The sequence below is a fragment of the Protopterus annectens genome, chromosome 7.part0 (assembly GCF_019279795.1).
Source record: "Protopterus annectens isolate FY-2018-M chromosome 7.part0, PAN1.0, whole genome shotgun sequence".
Taxonomy (NCBI): domain Eukaryota; kingdom Metazoa; phylum Chordata; order Ceratodontiformes; family Protopteridae; genus Protopterus; species Protopterus annectens.
Genome location: NC_056739.1, coordinates 1,959,338,786 through 1,959,361,029, shown reverse-complemented (window position 1 = coordinate 1,959,361,029; position 22,244 = coordinate 1,959,338,786). Strand labels below are relative to the sequence as shown.

The 22,244-nt window shown below is 45.0% G+C and overlaps 1 protein-coding gene across 3 annotated transcripts in view; it reads left to right on the top strand.

Annotated features, from left to right (window-relative positions):
- The first annotated feature begins 5,964 nt into the window (after positions 1 to 5,964).
- Positions 5,965 to 22,244, top strand: part of CHD2 (chromodomain helicase DNA binding protein 2) — a 3,702,317-nt gene continuing 3,686,037 nt past the window's right edge. For all 3 annotated transcript variants that reach the window (XM_044078379.1, XM_044078380.1, XM_044078378.1), the window contains exon 1: positions 5,965 to 6,056. The gene's annotated coding sequence lies outside the window, so the exon portion shown is untranslated. The remainder of the gene's footprint in view (positions 6,057 to 22,244) is intronic.

The following is a 22,244-nucleotide window of genomic DNA, read 5'->3' as shown; positions in this document are numbered from 1 at the left end:
GCGCCCGAGGGGTAGAGGGCAATCTCAGGGATCGTTTAGAGGCAGACAATGGCAAGCACCTACCCAAAGAGGTAGTGAGGATAGTTCACACCCATTCAGAAAGCAGAACCAATGACTTTCCCCTTTGCATGCCAAGCAAGGCTCAAATGGCAGCACCTTTAGGCGGAAAACTGCCATTATTTTCAAAAAATTGGCATATTGTCACAAAAGACAAATGGATCCTGGACATTATAGACAGAGGCTACAGATTCCACTTTCACACCCTTCCAAAAATGAGAGGCATGCCAAACCTGCCACACAATCAAAGGGCAGAGGCACAAAAACAAATTTCAGATCTCATGGACATGAAAGCTATTCAAGAGGTACCTGCACAACAACAGGGTCAAGGTTTTTATTCCAGATTATTCCTGGTACCAAGGAAGGGCAAAGATTGGAGACCTATTTTGGACTTATCTATCCTAAACACATTTTCAAAATTCAAGATGCTCACATTACAGCAGCTTCTTCCCATGCTGGGCAAGGAGTCTTGGCTAGTAACATTTGACCTCAAGGAGGCATACCTGCATGTCCCAGTCAGACAAGATTGCAGAAGATACCTCAGATTTCTTGCAGGTTCAACACATTATCAATTCTCTGCATTGCCCTTTGGCTTATCTACTGCACCCAGAGTGTTCACGAAATGCCTGGCATCAGTAATTGCCTACTGCAGACTGCAAGGGATACAAATATACCCATATTTGGACGATTGCCTGATCCAAGCGGACAGTAAGCACATACTTCTGAAGAATCTGGCTTTTGTAATAAGGTTGTTGAATTCCCTGGAATACACAGTCAACAAAAAGAAATCAAGGCTAATACCCTGTCGGACAATAATTTTCCTGGGTGCCAAATTGGATACAAACACCCAGATGGCCTACCTCACGCCAGAGAAACAAGGGCAACTAACTCAATACTTCAGAAAACTGGCAACTTTCACCAGGCTGACTGCAAGGAAAATCCTGCAGGCTTTGGGATTCATGGCATCTTGCATCCTACTAATCCCATGTGCAAAGCTGCATATGAGGAAACTTCAATGGTACCTGAAAAACCTATGGTCTCAGCACAGCCACAGCTTGGAAACAATCTTCTTCTTCTTCTTTCGGCTTTTTCCCGGTTAGGGGTCGCCACAGCGGATCGCCTTGTCCGCACATTGAATGGCAGTGGAGTTTTACGGTGTCGAGTTGCCAGCCCGGCGCCCAACCTTCCACAGAAAGCACACTCACACACACACACCTAGGGCCAATTTAGAGTGTCCAATCCACCTGCAGCATGTCTTTGGGATGTGGGAGGAAACCGGAGCACCCGGAGGAAACCCACGCGACCACAGGGAGGACATGCAGACTCCGCACAGAAGGCAACCCAGCCGAGGATCGAACCGGAGAACCTCTTGCTGTGAAGCGGCAATGCTAACCACTGCACCACCGTGGCCGCCCACAGCTTGGAAACAATAATACCACTAATTCCATGTCTTCAAAAGGAATTTCTGTGGTGGGCTCAAGCATGCCAAACAAACACAGGTCTCCCATTCTGCAAGCCTCAAGCAAGTCAAACCATCACAACAGACGCCTCGGATTATGCCTGGGGGGCGCACATGACAGATCGGTGCATTCAGGGCAGATGGTCCCAAAAGGAAAAGCACCTACACATCAATCAAAAGGAAATGCTAGCAGTAATAAATGCTATTATAGCTTTCAAAGACCTGCTGCATCCAGGCCAGCTATTGATAAGGACAGACAACACCACAGTAATGTGGTACATAAACAAACAGGGAGGAACCCACTCATACCTCCTATGCAGGCTAGCCATGTCTCTTTGGAACATGGCTCTAGAATTGCAAATCGAGCTTCAAGCACAGTTCTTGCCAGGCAAGGAAAACACGCTGGCAGACAACCTAAGCAGAAATATGACAGATCCACACGAATGGAATTTGCATCCTCAATTTTTTCAAAGATAATTCAAGCATGGGGAAGGCCAGACATAGATCTGTTGCCTCCCACAGAAATCACCAATTGGCAAAATTCTGCTCAAAGACCTTTCCTCCACAGGCCTGGAAAATGGACGCACTCTCTTTCAGTTGGACAACAATGACAGTTTATGCCTTTCCACCTCTTCCTCTGCTGCCCAAAGTTCTATTAAAAACCAGAGCAGACAGACCAAAGATGATTCTCATCGCTCCAGACTGGCCAAGACAACACTGGTACCCACTCCTGAGGAGCCTAACGCATTCCCCACTATGGATCCTGCCTCTAATGCCTCTTCTACTGACTCAGCACAACTTCAAAACTCCTCACAGTCGGCCGAAAACACTCAATCTAGCCGCATGGAAGATTCCTTAAAATCACAACAGACCCTGCTCTCCAAGGAGGTACAGGATGTCATTTTGGAGGCCAGAAGACCTTCTACTAGAAAAGCCTACTCCGCCAAATGGAAACTGTTTTGTGCTTGGAATGAGAAAAAGGGCCAGAACCCTGGAATACTGAATTTACCTCAAATATTACAGTACCTAGCTGAGATGCTAAGCAGTGGACTTTCATTCTCTTCCATCAGAATCCATGCCTCAGCCATTTCTGCAGAATACAACACTGATCCTCCTTTATTCTCTCACCCCCTCTTAAGGCAGTTCCTCAGAGGGGCTAAGAATATAAAACCCCCAAGGAAACAACCAGTACCTGCTTGGGATCTCAATTTCCTTCTAGAGAAACTGACTTTGCCTCCTTTTGAGCCAGCTGCGTCAACAGAACTGCAGTATTTGTCCTGGAAAACAGCCTTCCTGCTGGCTATCACCTCAGCTCGCAGGGTTTCGGAACTACAAGCCCTCATGGCTGTGCAGCCTTTCATCATTTTCCATCAGGACAGAGTTTCCTTACGAACCAATCCTTCCTTTATGCCAAAGGTAGTATCCAGGGTAGCCTTGAATCTGGCTATCCACTTTGCCTACCTTTTACCCCAATCCTCAAAACAAAGGGGAGAGACTACTACATTCCCTAGACATTCACAGACAACTACGTTATTTGGACAGAACAAAGCCTTTCAGAAAATCAGAGCAACTCTTTGTGTCCTATGCCTCAGGGGCTCAAGGGAAGCCTATTTCCAAACAGACAATCTCAAAATGGATAGCCCACTGCATACGCTTTTGTTAATCTCTTCATGGTAAAACTGTACCTGTAGGCATCGGGTCTCACTCCACAAGGGCCACAGCTACCTCTGCAGCTTTCCTCAGGGGGGTTCCTACCAAAGATATTTTGGAAGCTGCCACTTGGAGTTCTGTGCATACCTTCTCCAAGCACTATCACCTGCCTTTATACTCCAAATCTAGAGCAGGTTTTGCCACTGCAGTTTTGCAGGGCATCCTGGCTCCTCCTAGTTCCACCTAGTGCCTACCACCCCTTTCTTAGCTTTGGTATTCTACCCATCTGTTATGACTGCAGCTGTATGCACGATGAACATAGTACAGTTTTGTACCTACCATAAATGTAGATGTTCGAGTGCTAATACAGCTGCAGTCCAGGTTTCCCTCCTTCCTTCCCTTCTGGAACAGGCCTAATGGCTAACACCTCCTCATACAACCTGATTGGGGTATTCTTTTATGGTGTATTTGCTTGCAACTACTGTTTTTTTGATTATACTGCATTGCATTATTACATAAATTTATGTATTGCCTTCCTTCTGGGGGCACCTGACATCTGGGGCAAGAAAAACTGTAGAAAATGGCGTTGGCTGGTTCTTTTATACCCCTGTCGCACTGACGTCAGGGAAGAAGCGACGACAACCGACGCCGGACCTAGACTTTGGAATTCGCCGACCGAGGACCCGCCTGACTGCAGGAAAACCCATCTGTTATGACTGCAGCTGTATTAGCACTCGAACATCTACATTTATGGTAAGTACAAAACTGTACTTTCTGTTTATTGTGGTGACAAGGTTTAGGTCCCTAGAGCATGTAGCTTGGAGCAATTTGGGATTTCTTTAAGTGGAGCATGTCCAACAGCTCTGGGTTTGACATAGTATGTTAGGCAGAGATTGCCCCTGAGTAGGCAGTATGCGATGAAGTAAAGCTGTAGTTTTTTGAGACTGTCTGCGTAGGGCATCTGTTTGAGGCCAGTAATCCTCTTTGTGAGGTATTTCTGTGGCCTTTCCAATTGTTGTAGATGCCTTGTGAGGTACATACCAAAAGGAGCATTGCACTCTATAATGGGTCTAATGAGTGATGGGTAGAGGGGAACAGTGTCCTCTTTTTTTTTTTTTTTTTTTCTGTATGAGAAACCTTTTGTGATGAGCCACGTAGAAGGATTTCCTGACCACTGTGGCGATGTGATTATCAAAGGAGAGACTACTGTCCACCTGTGTCCCAAGGTCTCATCACATTTTCGGCATTAAGTAGACTACCAGCTATGTGGTAGTTCATGGGTACAGAGTTTTTACCAAAGGGGATGACAGTACACTTTTTGGCATTGAGCTTCAGGCCATGGCTTTGACACCAGGTATCTGTCTCAGTGAGGCCTTTTCGTAGTATGTCCACATCGCTGGGATTTTCAATTATGGCTCCTAGTTTGCAGTCATCTACAAACTTTGTTAGCCAAGGACCTTCTGTGTTAGCCTGCACTTTAGAGAAGTAGATACCAAACAGGAGCTTTTATTGGACCGGTATAGTTTTACATTGGGCAAGTCTTAGAACCAGCCCTTCATTTATGCCTAAAGTAGTGTCTGGATTTGCTCATAATAAAACTGTCCCATCATTTTGCTTTTTACTGTAATCCACAAAATAAAGGGGAGAGATTTCTTTACTGTCATGTTGCTCATAGGCAGCTGAGATTTTATCTGGATAAAAGTAGATTTTAAGAAAACTAATTAACTTATTGCATCATATGGTAAGATGGTCAGTTCTAAGCAAATTATTTCCAGATGGATATCCTTTTTCTGTTCCAACCTAGGCAAAAAGTCTCCCAAGAATGTAAGGCTCATTCTACCATGGCAGTTTCTACCTGTGAAGATTTTTTGGAAAGATTTGGACTGTTGATCTATTTTGGAAGCAGTTACCCGTTTAATTGTTCACACATTACCAACATTACAAGCTGAATGCTTTTTTTAGTGCTATGACTGTTTTTTCCAGGGCTGTTCTACCAGGCATTCCAAACTCTGGCAGTATTCCCGATTGTGAGGAATGCTACAGCAATGATCCTATGAAGAAGTAAAGTTTTGTTGCATCAACTCATTCATGTTATACTGGCACGTCTTTTGTTCTAAAGGCAAAACATGGTGTGTGAGGAAGGAGCCTTAGCTTTGTGGACTGGCCAAACATGCAGTATCTTTGCAGATAGTGAGGAACACTGCAATGGTCTGTTCAAACATCTACTATTACAGTAAGTTGCCTACACAACTATACTTTGTTTTCTTATTCAGAAATGGGAGAATGGCGGATAGAGAAAGAGGGAGAGATGCAAGTATTTTGGGAAGAGAGAGGAGGATAGGCATTCTGGGTTCCAAAGTGCAGGCCATAAGCAGCAAGCTAAGCCCTAAAAGATGATACTTCAATCTGATGCAGTATTATGGAAAGCATACAACTTATTTTGGTTTTGTTCTGCTACATTTGTAACTTGTGTCTTATGGCATGATGTATAATTGAGACAAAGACCTTTGGAGTAGAATTACCTGGTCACAAAAAGGATAGATAAGCGAATCACCTTTTTTTTTCCCATAGCAATTCTGCATCTGAAGAATCAAATCATGCATCTGAAGAATCCAATCGCTCTGAATCTGAGTCTGGAAGCCAATCAGAAGGTGAACAAATTGGTGAACGTGATGAAGCACGTGGTAGTGATCAAAACAGTGAACATAGTATTGAGCATAGTGGTGAGCATGGCAGTGACCATGAAAGTCAGTCCAGCAGCAGTTCTGAAGAATCAGAAAGCCAATCTGAATCCGAGTGCGAATCTGGTGGCTCGAAATCCCAGCAGAACCTTTCAGAGAACAAAGATAAAACTGTCAGAAAGAAGGACCGGATAGCTGACGTGAAAAAGGTAAAAGATTTTTCTATTCTCTTGGTGTCAATCCTGATCTCTCATCACTGCACGCAAGATGTTTAGAGGCAGTATGTGGGTGAGCAATTTGAAAAACTTGCTTTAGTACGGTATTGGGTTAAGATTTGTTGACAGTTTTTCACATTTTTTTCTGTATTTCTATCTTGTTACACTGTTGACTTAATACTTCATTATTTGGCACACGTTAGTAACCCTTCCTTGTGCTGGTGGTGTAGAAAAAATGTCATGGAGAACATTTAAGCTTATTGCTGCCATGTAGCTGGCATATTTAAACATTGAATCTGATGTGGTCCTCTTAATTCCTCTTCGTGATTGGTTTTCAGATCCGACCCTCTGTTCCAGCTCTACCACATTTTCCAGACTTGGATCCAACTCTTGAGCTCCTCCCTTTACCCATAATGCACTACACCCACCCCAGCAATTCTGATATCGTTTGCCACTTCAGCAATCGGACATGGATCTGAGCTCTCAAGACGTATTTGCTGGATAAGTAAAGATGTTTTTTCTTTTCTTCACTTTATGGAGTGACATTTCTCCTCCTTCATTATCTTTCACCTTGTATTTCCCCGGTGTATGGTACAGAGCTTTATTCTGATGTTGGGTAAAGTAGGTGGTTGTGAGTGTGTGGTAGTTTCTCTTGTCCCTTTTGGCTTGTTATTCTCTATCTTAACCATTACTGGGGAAAAAAAAGTGATAACTTTATACTTATGTATTCGGTTTTTCGTTGCTGTTTGTGTTTTTGTGTGCGATTGTTTTTGGCAGGCTTTCGGCCCAGATCTTTTTCTGATGGTAGTTATGTCAGACAAACCCTGTCTGGGTTTCAAGTGATGCACTTCTTGTGGGCACAACATCCCCAGCCAAGATGCCTGCAAGGAGTGCATATACTGTTTAGGTGTTGATCACCTTAGAGCAACGTATGAGGTTTGTGCGTCCTTTAATCTGTCTGCACTCGCGTATAGGCGCAACAAACTTGTATTAAGGGCTCTTCTTCAGCTTCTGAGGCTCATACACCCTCCATGGCTTCGTCCTCCTTCAAGGAGGTTAAGAATTAGGTCCCTTGGAGCCTGAAATAAAGTCAGACAATTTTTTATCCGACCTCCACAGATTCGAAGAAAACTACTACCTCTGTATCCACGGGCCTCCTTGGATTCAACTGAGATCATTACACAGTCTCCTCCTCCTCCTTCGGTTCCTGCATCAGATCCTAGGGCTGTGGATCTGGGAGCCCAGAGCAAGTCTCCAAGCCAGTTATGCAAGTCCCCTTCATCTAAATCGAGACACTCCAGACCTCCCTTGTCTGCTTCTTCCAGGTCCTCTAGAAGCTGGTCTGAGGCAGACATGGACAGGATGATGAAGTTCCTCAAGGCTCAGATTCAGATGGGGGTAGTGTGTGCTCCATCCCCTATTGGATCAGTGAGCTACCTGTCCCATACAAAAGTCCAAGTTCCGCATGTTCACCTTCCAGTCAATACTCCCTCTGTTAGGGAAAGATGTGTGGATGTGCTCCATCAGCCTCAAAGATGCTTAGTACCGTATCAAGATGGACAGGGCATCAAGAAGTAATTTACCCTTCCGTCTGGGAGCCAATCATTTTCAGTTTTGCGCTCTGCCCTTTGGTCTCACCACAGCCCCCAGGGTGTTCACCAAATGCATGGCAGTGGTAACGTCTCACTTGAGACGTCAGGGATTCCAAGTGTTTCTGTACCTGGATGACTGGCTCCTTTCTGCCACCACCAGGCATCTACTGTTACAGACCAGAGAGGCCACCATTACACTGTGCCAGCAGTTAGAAATTACTCTAAATTGGAAAAAATCTGCCTTGTTGCCCTCGCAGCGTTTCACTTTTGTTGGCGCCGAACTAGATTCGGTGCTCACGAGGGCCTTCTTACCAGAGGAGAGAGTTCAGGCTCTACAACAGCAGGTCTACGCCTTACTACCATTGAGGAAGGTCAGGGCAAAAGTGGTCCTTGAGTTATTAAGGACCATGGCTGCCACAATCATGCTAGTTCCCCTTCCCAGACTACATATGAGGGTTCTTCAGTGGCTGCTTTTCGCCCAATGGTCACTGCAGCATCTCCCACTTCCCCATTTTATTCTGATTCCGGACGCATGCAAGCGGGATCTATGCTGGTGGCTTCAGGCCAGCAATCTCAACATGGGCAAGCTCTTTGTCCCATCCTCTCCAGTTGCCACGGTGAACACGGATGCTTCCCAGATCGGGGGGGGGGGGCATTTTCTTGGCAGGACTGTCCAAGGTACATGGCAGGATTACGAGACCCATTTGCATATCAATGTCTTGGAGGTGAGAGCAGTGCTATTAGCATTGCAAGCACTTAAGAGCTCTCTCCTTCTAGGGACAATTGCAATCCACTCAGACAACATGTCGGTAGTGTGGCACCTGAACAAACTGGGAGGAACCAAATCATACCCCATTTGCGGAGAGGCACTTCAGTTTTGCAGTGGGCGATGTCTTCCCAATGCTTTCTAGTTGCAACGCATATACTGGGGAAGTCCAACGTGATTGCCGAGAGGCTGAGCAGAGCTATCCTAATGCCTCACAAGTGGTCCCTGAACAATTATGTTGCAGAAGAGATATTCCACAGATGGGGTCAGCCTTGCTATGATCTATTTGCCAGCCCCCTCAATGCCAAATGCAGCAGCTACTTCACCCTTGCACCCAGGGACGCTCTGGCTCACGATTGGCCCTCCGGTCTTCTCTACGCCTTTCCACCGTTACCTCTGATATCAAAGGTCATTCAGAAAGCACAGTCTTTGGGGAGCAAAATGATCCTCATTGCCCCACACTGGCCTCATCAGATTTAATTTCCCTTCCTTCAACCCTATCTAATGGACAAACCCTGGATTCTGGACCCAGTTCCAGATCTGCTGACTCGTATGTCAGGACAGTTCCATCCCTCCATCCAGACCCTCAGATTGACAGCTTGGCTGCTCCAGTTCCGTCCTTAGTCAGGCTTCATGATTTTTCCCCGGAAGTGGTCCATATTCTATCATCTTCCCACAAGCCTTTTACCAGGAAAATTTATTCCAGTAAATGGAAGAGATTTTCTTTTTGGGCCCATGAAAGACATATTGATCCATATAAAGTGCCTATTTTGGCAATACTCGAATTTCTTTCGCAACTGTTTAGTCAGAGTTCAGCTGTGGCAACCATTAAAGTGCAATTGGCAGCAATTTCTACCTTTCCCGTTGTTAATGAGCCCAACCTTATGGCTTATAGGCTTTGTAGAGCTTTTATGAGAGGGACATTGTTACTTATACCTCCAGTCTTTGATCCAGTGATGCCATGGGACCTCAGTTGTATACTACATAAGCTCACCTCAGCTCCCTTTGAGCCCACAGCTACGTGTGGCATTAAATTCTTGTCATGGAAGACAGTATTCTTGGTAGCCATAACTTCAGCTAGGCAGGTGTCTGAACTCCAAGCATTATCGATTAGGCCACCTTATTTGGTGTTCCACAAAGATAGGGTCTCCTTAAGAACCAATCCCTCCTTTGTTCCAAAGGTTGCTTCTGTTGTCAAGATCAGCCAATCCATTGAGTTGCCTGTGTTTTTTCCTGAATTCTCCAACAAGGCAGAATTTAAGTTTCATCAGCTGGATGTTCACAGACTGTTGCATTTCTGTTTACATAGGACAAAAGATTTCAGGAAATCAGATCAAATGTTTGTCGCATTTTCAGACACTAGACTTGGGGTTCTGGTTTCTAAGGTAACCTTGTCTCGCTGGATCTCTGATTGCATCTCATTTATTTATGCTTCCAATGACAAAGAATTACCCTTTAAAATGAAGGCTTATTCTACACGTTCTGTGGCTACCTCAACTGCTTTTCAGGCTAGGCTGTCTTTGGATGATATTTGTGCTGTAGCAACATGGGCTTCGCCTCATACCTTTATTAGTCACTACAAATTAGATCTGGTCTCTAGAGGCAGATCTTCCTTTGGTTCCATGGTGCTCAAGAGTATTTTTCACTGAGCCACCCAAGATCAAGGTGCTAGGGATGCTGTCCCACGGGTAAGAATGAAGGCGAGATTGGACTACATAACGTCAAGAAGTTTTGTACTCACCATAACGTTCGATGTATGCAGTCCATCTCACCTTATATTCTTACTAACCCTCCCTCCTTCCCCCCTCCTGGAGGACCTGGAGATATTGTCTCTAGGTATCAGTAGTCCTTTCTGTTGAGGGTTGTTCTTCTCGGTGTGTGTGTGTGCGAGCTTGCAGCAAACAAGATCTGGGGAATAGACCTGTTGCACGATGGGATACTTCTTAGCCATGAGCCAGTTGAAGACTTCGAGCTAGAGTATGGCCAAGTTGGAGATGAGGTTCGGCTCCGAACCCACTGGTAAGAATGTAAGGCGAGATGGACTACATACATCGAACGTTATGGTGAGTACATAACTTCTTGTTCCCATCATACCTTGTCTAAGGGCAGAGTTCCTTTGGTGGGCAAAGGCATGCAACCACAACAAAGGACTTCCTTTCACTCAACACCTCGTCGCCTAAACCCTGACAACAGACGCATCAGACTATACATGGGGGACTCACATGGCAGGCAAATGCATTCAGGGTAAATGGGGCCTGGAACAAATTCCACTGCACATCAAAAAGAGATGCTAGCTGTACAGAATGCTCTCTCAACCTTCAAATACCTTATCCACCCAGGACAGCTCCTGATAAAGACGGACAACACCACAGTTGTGTGGTACATAAACAAGCAGGGGGGAACTCATTCTTACCCACTCTGCAGGTTAGCCATGGCCCTCTGGAACGCAGCCTTGAGCAACCAAGTACATCTACAAGCTCAATTCTTGCCAGGCAAACAAAATTCACTGGCAGACGACTTAAGCAGAAATCTACTGGACCCTCACGAGTGAAAACTGGAATCCACATCATTCAAACTTCTAACCCAGAGGTGGGGAACACCGGAGGTGGACCTTTTTGCCTCCCCCCAAAACCACCAATTGAGCAAATTTTGCACTAGGAACCCTCACAGCAGAGCCTGGAAGGTGAATTCTTCTCCGGTGGACTCTTCTTCCCAGGGTGCTGCTAAAGATAAAGGATGAAAATCCAAAGGCTATTCTTATAGCACCAGATTGGTCCAGGCAGCATTGGTATCCCCTTCTTTGCAGCCTTTCCCATGCTCAGCCTTGGCATCTTCCCCTGGTACCAGATCTGTTGGTTCAGGAAGGGGGAAAGTTTCTTCATCCTCCTCTTCAAACTCTGAATTTAACTGCCTGACTAATACTGTAAATCTTTCCCAACAGGTGGTTGAAGTTCTTCATGAGGCCAGGAGACCTAGCACCAGAAAGTCCTATGCAGATAAGTGGAATTTGCTCTTGGATGCAGACTAAAGGAGAAGACTCTCTTCATCCTTCTCTTTCCCTCATTCTTGATTACCTAGCAAGCTTGCTTAATGGTGGACTTTCCTTTTCCTCAATCAAAATTCATGCTTCAGCAATTTCTGCTCATTGTTCTTTTGAGCAGCCCATTTTTTCTCACCCCTTGATGAAGCAGTTCCTGAGGAGAGCTAGCAATCTTAGATCTCCCAGAAGAGCCCATATTCCTCCTTGGGAGCTTAATTTTTTCCTGGGAAAGCTTTACTATACCTCCCTTTGAACCAGCTGCCTCTACAGATTTGCAGTTTCTCTCCTGGAAGATGGCTTTTCTTTTGGCTATTACTTCAGCAAGAAGGGTTTCGGAGCTGCAAGCCTTAATGGCGGTAGAACCTTTCTTTATTTTTCATTCAGATTGGGTTTCTCTGAGAACTAATCCCTCCTTTATGCCTAAGGTGGTTTCCAGTTTAACCCTTAACCAGTCTTTTCACCTACCTACCTTTTTCAACAATCCCCAGAATAAAGGGGAAAGGATTCTGCACTCTCTTGATGTGCATAGACAGCTGAGATTTTACTTAGACAGGACGAAATCCTTTTGAAAAACTGAACAGTTGTTGGTTAGCTTTGCTCCTGGAGCTGAGGGTAAAGCTGTTCTGAAACAAACCATCTCCAATGGATTGCTCATTGTATTTACTTTTGTTACCTACAGCATGGGAAGGTTCCCTCTCAGGGTATTAGGACCCATTCTACTAGAGCAGCCTCTACCTCTGCAGCTTTTCAGAGAGGTGTGCCTACTAAGGATATCCTAGAAGCAGCTACTTGGCCTTCTGTCCATACTTTCACAAAGCATTGCAATCTACCTTTGTTTTCTAAATCCAGGACTGGATTTGCCTCTGCAGTTTTGCAGGGCCTTCTTACCAACCCTTAATCTCTGATCCTTCCTCCCCACTTTGTCCTTTTCCTGGGCTTTGGGAATCAACCCATATGTTAGGACTGCAAGAGTGAAACACGAAGAACATAGTACAGTTGTGTACACTTACCATAAATGTAGATGTTCGAGTGTATTCACTGTTGCAGTCCTGGATGTTCTTCATGTTTCATTGATTCAGTCATTACATTTGGGTTATCTGCCTGCAGGTAGCCCTCAGTCAGTCTGATTAACAAAGTCTTGGGTCCTGCATCGGTTGCTGTCCTTTCTTCCATGACGTCAGGTCGTCAGGGATATAAAACATGCAGCCGACGCCATTGCATCAGTCTTTCTTGCCGTGCGGTGCCAGTTCCCTAGTGCCGGTCGGCCGACTCCTGAAATTTTCATTTTCAAGTTTCAGAACAGAAGTCTTCAACTAAAGCTAAGTACCCCGTTGGGGATACTTTTTCTTGCTCCTCACCGATGTCAGTAAAAGTTAATAATTGCATTACTTGTGGAAAGCTAATACCTCATAAAGATTTTCATTCGTACTGTATTCCTTGCCTAGGCCCTGACCATGAATCATCTGGCCTTTATAAAAAGGGTTCTAACTTTTCTGGGGTACTCCATAAACGAAAAGAAATCACACCTGGTACCCTGTCAACAAATTATATTCCTGGGAGCAAGCTTGAATACAACTTCAAATACAAACAAATGAAGCCAGCAGCTGTTGGTACCAAAGTACAAATGATTTATTACATCAAAACTGAGAGACAAATCCCTCAGATATCAAATATACAGACCGGTTTCGGCTCAACAGAGCCTTCCTCAGTGAAAAAAATATGTATGTGTGCTCACAAAGGCTCCAACACAGTATATATATATATCAAAAATTAACAAAAACCAATCACAGTGTGTAATTAACAAATCATGATTAACAAATCACAATTGATCATTGAGACCAGGTGGAAACATTGCCCCAAGTCTTATTATCCATTTCCTCTCCTTTGAAGTCAGCAAGTCTTTTTGATATATATATATATATACTGTGTTGGAGCCTTTGTGAGCACACATACATATTTTTTGCACTGAGGAAGGCTCTGTTGAGCCGAAACCGGTCTGTATATTTGATATCTGAGGGATTTGTCTCTCAGTTTTGATGTAATAAATCATTTGTACTTTGGTACCAACAGCTGCTGGCTTCATTTGTTTGTATTTGTGATGTTTTTGCCGTGTAGCGTCTTTCCGTGCATCCTTTTTGGACTTTTGAATACAACTTCCCAGATAGCTTGCCTTACGCCAGAAAAGCAAATTCATTTGACAACCTACTTCAGACAAGTGGCCACAAAACCCCTGCTATCTGCAAGACAAATACTGCAAGCCTTGGGGTTCATGGCCTCCTGCATTCTTCTAATTCCATATGCAAGACTGCATATGAGGAAACTACAGTAGTGGTATCTGAAAAAAAAAAACTATGGTGTCAACATTCTCATGACCTAGAAACAATGATTCCTATCATACCTTGCCTACGCCTATAGTTCCTTTGGTGAGCAGTGGCCTGCCAACAAAACAAGGGACTACCTTTCACATCACCCCCTGCTGCCGAAACCTTAACAGATGCATCAGACTATGCATGGGGGGCTCACCTGGCAGGGAAGTGCATTCAGGGCAAAAGGAACCCAAGTCAAATGCACCTGCATATCAATCAAAAAAAAATGTTAGCTGTACAGAATGCTCTGACAACATTCAAGGACCACATTCTTCCAGGAAAACTAATGGTAAAGACAGACAAACACCACTGTTATGTGGTACATAAAGAAGCAGGGGGTACACATTCTTACCCCCTCTGCCGACTAGCCATGGCATTGTGGAACACAGCCTTGAGCTACCAAGTGCACCTACAAGCTCATTTCCTGCCAGGAAAATTAAATACACTGGCAGATGGACTAAGCAGAAACCTCATGGACCCACACGAATGGAAACTGGAACCAAGGATTTTCAACATGTTGGCAAGCACATGGGGAAGCCCAGATATAGACCCGTTTGCCTCTCCCCCAGAACTAGCAATTGGACAAATTTTGCACAAGGACTCCCCACAAACAAGCCTGGAAAGTGGATGCTCTGTCCTTCAGCTGGAAAAACCTATCAGTCTGCGCCTTCCACCCTTTGCCTCTACTCTCCAAAGTACTACTAAAAATCAAACAGGACAAGCCAAGGATGATTTTATTGCTCTAGACTGGCCGCGCCAACACTGATACCACCTTCTGCGCAGTGTGTCACTGTTATCTCCATGGCACCTGCCTCAGACTCCTTCCCTGCTGTCTAAGCAGGAGAACCAGATTCTGCAACCTCAGCTTCCAACACTGTACCTTGCAGCCTGGCTAATTACTTAATCTCTCATCCCTCAGCAAACCTGTGATGGATATCATTTTAGAGGCAAGGAGGCTTAGTACTAGAAAATCTTACGCTGAAAAATGGAAAAGATTCTGTGCCTGGAACCAATCTCAAGGGATGAGCACAGCAGCGCCCAATTTACCTCAGATTTTACAATACTTAACTGAAATGCTATACAAGGGCCTGTCTTTTTTTTCCTCCATTAAAATCCACGCCTCAGCCATTTCAGCTCATTATAACACAGAACCTCCCTTCTTCCCTCATCCACTGCTCAATCAGTTCCTCACAGGGGCCAAAAATTTGAGACCTCTCGGGAGAGCTCCAACCCCAGCCTGGGACCCTAACTTTTTTTTTTTTCAGAAACTCACTCTACCTCCTTTCAAGCCAGCTGCTACTGCAGACTTAAAATTTCTTTATTGGAAACCAGATTTTCTTTTAGCAATCAGTTCAGCTAGAAGGGTATCTGAATTACAGGCCCTTATGGCAGTGGAGCCTTTCATCATCTTTCATGTGGACAGGGTGTCCCTCAGAACCAATCCATCCTTCATGCCCAAGGTGGTATTCAGTGTGGCTCATAATCAATCCATTCATTTGCCAACCTTCTTTCCCAATCCACAGAATAAAGGGGGAACAGATACTGCATTCCTTAGATGTGCACAGACAACTTAGATTCTACTTGGACAGGACTAAACCTCAAAGTAAACCTGAACAACTGCTGGTGGCATTTGCTGCAGGGGCAGAGGGGAAGGCTATTTCAAAGCAAACCATTTCTAAATGGATAAGCCATTGCATTCATTTTTGCTGTAAACACCATGGAAACCTATCTCCCAGGGGATCAGACCTCACTCCACCAGGGCTGCATCTACCTCTACAGCATCTACCTCTACAGCCTTTCTCAGAGGCGTCACTACCATGGACATCCTAGAAGCTGCTACCTGGAGTTCTGTACGTACTTTCACCAAGCATGATCATTTGCCAATTTTCTCTAAATTCAGAGCTGGCTTTGCCACTGCAGTCTTGCAGGGCCTTATAGCTGGTCCTAATGCTATCTAAATTCCTACTCCCAGCCATAGCTTTGGGAATCTACCCAAATGTAATGACTGCAACAGTGAAACATGAAGAACATAGTACAGTTGTGTACACTTACCGTAAATGTAGATGTTCAAGTGTGTTCACTGTTGCAGTCCTGGTTACCCTCCCTCCAGCCCCTAACTTCTTTTGGCTATATCTCTACTTTCCTTTACTATGCATAAAAGCCTTTTTGGTTTATTTGATTTTTTGTTGGAGGTATATCTTTGTGCTTTTACGTTTAATTGCTCCCCATTAAGGGGGGGGGGCACCTAACATCTGGGGCAAGAAAAACTGATGTAATGGCGTCTGCTGCATGTTTTTTTACCCCTGACGACCTGACATCATGGAAGAAGGGACAGAAACTGACGCAGGACCCAAGACTTTAATCAGGCCGACTGAGGGCTACCTGCAAGCAGATGACCCAAATGTAATGACTGCAACAGTGAATACACTCAAACATTTACATTTATGGTAAGTGTACACAACTGTACTTTTTGCCCCTGGGGTAGAGGAGAAGCCCATTTCCAAACAAACCATTTCCAAATGGGTATTGCACTGTGTCCATTTCTGCTACAGACTACATGGGAACCCCCCCCCCCTAAGTCTGTCTATACCCATTCCACTAGGGCAGTCTCCACTTCCACAGCCTTCCTCAGAGGAGTCTGCACCAGTGACAGCTTGGAATCTGCCTCCTGGACCTCTGTCCATACCTTTACAAAGCATTACCACCTACCTCTTTTTTCTAAGTCTAGGGCAGGGATGGCCTCTGCAGTTCTGCAGGGCCTGCTAACCCATGTCTAGGACTCTAACCTATCCTTCCACTCCGCTCCTCAGCTTTTATCATTCCACCCACAGGTTATGACTGCAGCAGTGAAACACGAAGAACATAGTACAGTTGTGTACACTTACCGTAAATGTAGTTGCTAGTGTATTCACTGTTGCAGTCCTGGATGTTCTTCGTGTTTCACTGTTGCAGTCATTACATTTGAGTAATCCTGCTGGCAGGTTGCCCTCAGCCGGCCTGAATTCCAAAGTCTTGGGTCCTGGGTCAGCTGCTGTTGCCCCTTCCCTGACGTCAGGTCGTCAGGGGTATAAAAGAAGTCAACGCCATTTTCTTAAGTCTTTCTTGCCACACGGTGCCCGAAACAGAAGCAGTTCACAAGTGCCGGTCTAAATCTATGCAAACTGTTAAACATTTTTTACAAGTACAGCCAGCTAGGTTTAGAAGACACTGGCCTACAAAAAATTATTCCTTTCCTGTGTCAGACAGACCTCAGAGGGGCAGATCCAGACACCCATGGGGCAGATCCCAGTCCCAAGGTTCATACAGATCTAAGCAGTGGGGCGCGTCCACCTCCAAAGTTGGAGAAGATAAATCACAAGCATGCAGGAAATAATCCCAATGACTTCCCCCTGCCTGCACCAAGCACTTATCTTCGACTCCTGAGATTTTTGTGTTTGAGTTTCAGATCTGAAGTCTTCAATAAAGCTAAGCACCCTGTTGGGGAAACTTTTTTCCTTTTCTTGCTCCAGACCGATGTCAGAAAAAGTTAATAATTGTATTTCTTGTGGAAAGCAAATATCTCATAAGGATTTTCACTCTTACTGCATTCCTTGCCTAGGCCCTGATCACAACGTTTCTAGTTGTCAGTTTTGTGCTAGATTTAACAAACACACTATTAAACGTTGGTACAATTTTGCATTGCAGTATTTTGGTAGAAGGTTTAATTACCCTGAAATGTCGTCAGATAACCATCCGACTACCGGAGTTAAAAAAAAAAAAAACGCAAAGAAAGGGATAGGGAGAGAAAACAGAGGCCCAAAACCGATGACGAAACGGCTCCTAAGCTAGTCGCCGGTTCACAGTGAGGCGCTTTCGCAGCCCCTGACACCCACTACTTTAGAGTCGCAGGCCGCTACCAATTCCCACGTGGAGTCGGCCTTGCCGCTCGTTACTCAAGGTATTGGAGCCTCGGAAGTTAATCCCTCAGATGGGTCCGGAGCCGCTGTGCAGGCTTCCGAGGGTGTTTTCAGACCTAAACACCTTTACATTAAAGCAGTTTCTAAAGCATCTCTCAAGGTAAAGAGACAAATCCAAGATCCACGTGTACAGGCTCTTATGCCCAAAAAACAGATGCTCAGAATGGCCGAAGACTTGATTACCTTGATCAGGGGTTCTCATCCCCCTCCAGATAAGAGGCCTAGGCAAGACACTGAATATGAATCTTCAGATCAGGTTTCTATTTCTTCTGATTCCTCCTCTGACCAGGGATATTCTTTAGCCCCCCCCCCCCGTGAGGATTCTGATGCTGAAGAATCCATCCCTTCAGCTTCTCCTCCTGAGGATTATTCCTTTGGGGAAACCTTACATACCATGAGGGAGCATTTTCACTGGGAAAGCCAAGATTTTTCAGAATCCAAAAAGAGGCTCAGGGATTTCCTTCTACTACCACAGCACAGGCCTCTAGCCCGTCCACCTGTTTTAGACATTGTGGATGATGTGTTTTCTGAGTCTAGTCTGTCCCCTGACTCCCTACCCCCAGCTTCTGTTGAGCCTGATAGATATTACAGGGTTCCTGACTCTCACAAATTTCTTTTTAAAAACCCTGCTGCCGACCCAGAAACTATTTCACAGAGTCCAAAGGGAGTTAAGGCTTCCACTGCTAAAAACCCTACCCTTCTGACAGGGATTTTAGGGCACTGGATAGATGGGAAAGAAGGTTTACACTTCTACAACTTTGGCTATAAGGGCCTTAAATTGTCAGTTTCATATGCTCAAATTTCAGCAACACTTCATGGGGTTGCTTAAACAGAAATGTTAAACTCTTGAGTGTGCAAAAAACAAGGAAATGCAGGATTTATTGCATGCAGCTGAACAGGTTTTGGAAAGCATACTTTGCAATGTGGTTTTCATTCTTTGGAGGCCTCCTGCAGGGCCGCTGTTACGGGTTCTGTAATTAGGAGGCATGCTTGGTTAAAGAACAAAATCTGCCTGATCATGTTAAAGCCAAATTACTAGATGCACTTTTACAGCATGACAATTTGTTTGGTGTCAAGGCAGAAGAGGTGTTAAAGAAAATGGAGGACAAGGCTAAATCTATGCAAACTGTTAAAAATATTTTACAAGTACAGCCACCTAGGTTTAGAAGACACTGGCCTACAAAAAATTATTCCTTTCCTGTGTCAGACAGACCTCAGAGGGGCAGATCCAGACGCCCATGGGGCAGATCCCAGTCCCAAGGTTCATACAGATCTAAGCAGTGGGGCACGTCCACCTCCAAAGTTGGAGAAGATAAATCACAAGCATACAGGAAATAATCTCAATGACTTCCCCCTGCCTGCACCAAGCACTTGTCTTCTGACAGCACCCTTGGGGGAAAATTTGCTCTTTTGCTCAAAATTGGTACATGATAACCCAGGACAAGTGGGTTTTAAGTATAGTGTCACAAGGTTACAAGTTCCATTTTCATACTCTGCCAAAGGCAAACGGTTGGCCAGATCTGCCAAAAAATCAATGGGCAGAAGCACAAAAACAAGTCTCATCCCTCATGGACATGGGGGCCATTCAACAAGTACCAGAGAAAGAGCTGGGACAAGGATTTTACTCAAGACTATTCTTGGTACCCAGAAAGGACAGAGCCTGGAGGCAGATACTGGACCTATCTATTCTGAATACATTAGTGGATATTCCCAAATTCAAAATGCTGGGCAAGAATACTTCACGTGTGACTCTAGACCTAAAAGAGGCATACCTGCATGTCCCAATCAGACAATCATGCAGAAGATACCTCAGAGTCAAGGCTGGTGCAATGCACTACCAATTCTCTGCACTGCCCTTTGGCTTATCTACTGCGCCCAGGGTCTTTACAAAGTGCCTGGCACCAGTGATTGCATTCTGCAGACAGAGGAATACAAATATATCCTTACTTGGACGACTGCCTGATTCAAGCCGAGGACAGAGTCACTCTTCAACATCTGGCATTTGTGAAAAGGCTTTTAACATGCCTAGGGTACACAGTCAACAAAAAGAAATCAAACCTAGTACCCGATTAAGAGATAATATTCCTGGGTGCAAGCTTAAATATAACTGCCCAGATAGCTTATCTCATGCCAGACAAACAATGGCAACTGACTACCTATTTCAAAATGTTGGCAACAAAGGCCCAGTTATCTGCAAGAAAAATTCTGCAGGCTTTGGGCTTCATGGCATCCTGCATCATACTAATTCCATATGCAAGACTGCATATGAGGAAACTTCAATGGTACCTAAAAAGTATTTGGAATCAACATTGTCACAGCCTGGAAACGGTCATAAATCTCATTCCCTGCCTGCAACAGGAGTTTTGATGGTGGGCAAAGGATTGTCACCAGAACAAGGGACAGCCATTCTCACTACCACCAGCCAGGCAGACACTAACAATGGATGCATCAGAGTACACTTGGGGGGGTCCACATGGAAGGAAGATGCATTCAAGGAACATGGTCTTCAAATCAATTGCATCTACATATCAATCAAAAAGAGATGCTAGCTGTTCAAAATGCCCTGACAGCTTTCAAGGACCTACTTCATCCAGGACAACTACTGATAGACAGACAACACGACGGTCATGTGGTATATAAACAAGCAGGGCGCACACATTCTTACCCCCTTTGCAGACTAGCTATGACTCTGGGACACGGCTTTGACTTATGAATTACATCTGCAGGCACAATTCCTGCCAGGAAAGAAAAATACTCTGGCAGGCGAACCAAGCAGAAACCTCATGGATCCCCACGAATGGAAGCTGGATCTGCAAGTCTTCAGCATGATAACAAAGGCATGGGGATGTCCGGACATAGATCTCTGTGCCTCTCCTCACAATCATCAATTAAAACATTCTGCACAAGGACTTAGCACAGACAAGCATGGAAAGTGGACGCCCTTTCTTTCAGCTGAGAAAACCTGTCAGTATATGCCTTTCCCCCCCTACCTCTCCTCCCCAAGGTACTTCAAAAGGTCAGACAGGAGAAGCCAAAGATGATACTGATCTCTCCAGACTGGCCACACCAGTACTGGTATCCAATCCTAAGGAACTTGTCTTTGTACCCAGCTTGGACTTTACCTCAAATACCTCATCTGCTGTCCCAGCAAAACGATCAGATCCTGCGCAGTCAACTCAAGACATTGTACTTGGCAGCATGGCCGATAATGTAGATGTTATGTGATCCTATCTCGCCTACATTCTGAACTGATGGGTTCGGAGCCGATCCCTCGGCTCCGACTCGGCACGCTTATGCTATAGAGCGAGGCCTCTAATTGGCTGAGCTATCTTTATCCCAGGATGCACCACCACTAATCCCCCAGATCTCGTTTGCCGCTATCAAGCTTAGACGTGGTCTCAACATTGGCTGGGCTAAGTACTAGTTATTAGGCTTTTTCCTGTCACAAAGTTCTTTTCTTTGAACCCAAAAGCTGTTTTAACAGCTATTGTTACTATTTTGGTGTGTTTGGCAAATTTCTGTTAGTAAACTCGTGAAATTTCTAGTCAGGGAAGGTTTCCCGTTTTAGTTAGAGGGGCCTTCCCCTGTTACTTTGCCGTTTGTGAATCTTCTTGGGTCAAGTACCCGTTTAAGTTAGAGGGTCTTGACCCTCTTTATCTCGTTTTTTGTCCACTAACTGTTTAGTTTGGAAAAAAAAAAAAAACATATATATATTATTGTTGTATTTGTTATATTCGTTAAAGTTTAGGTTGGTTAAACTTTATATCTCTTAAACTTGTGGTGTTTAACTAAAGTTTAGTGTTTTTCTCACTTAGATAATTATGTCTAAAGAACGCAAACCCTCCGGGTTTAAGAAATGCACGAGGTGTGGTTTTAAAATGTCCATAACGGACGACCACGCCTCGTGCATCTATTGCTTAGGTGCTAAGCATTTGCAAGAATCGTGTAGTGTGTGCCACGCGTTCTCTTCGAGAGTCCTCCAGGAGAGGAAAAACAAATTAATCCTCAAGGGATTAATCAAGCCTTCCTTCGAGGAGGCTTTATCTTCCTCTCCGTCTCCTTCTAAAAAGAGGAAAGCATCGGCTCCGACCAGTCAGTCGGAACCGACTGCAAAAAAATCCAAGTAGACTTCTCCATCAGCTCCACGGACTTCGGAGCCGAGGTTGGAACGGTCTGCCTCGATGCCTCCAGCCTCGACTCCTCTGGTTTCGGAGCCGAGGTCTGCAGCATCGAGAGGCGGGTCACCCTCATCGGCTCCACTGATATTGGAGCCGATCAGGGTTACCGGCTCAGACTCTTCCCCTCGGGCGAAGTCCTTATCGGCACCGAGGAAATTTCCTTGAAACCTTCCTCGGGCCGATAGTGGTTGAGTCCTTCGGGCGGTCCCAGAGCCCTTCGGAGCCGATGGAGAAATCGGTTCGGGCCCGATCGGTATCCTCTAGGTCATCCAAGATGTCTGATT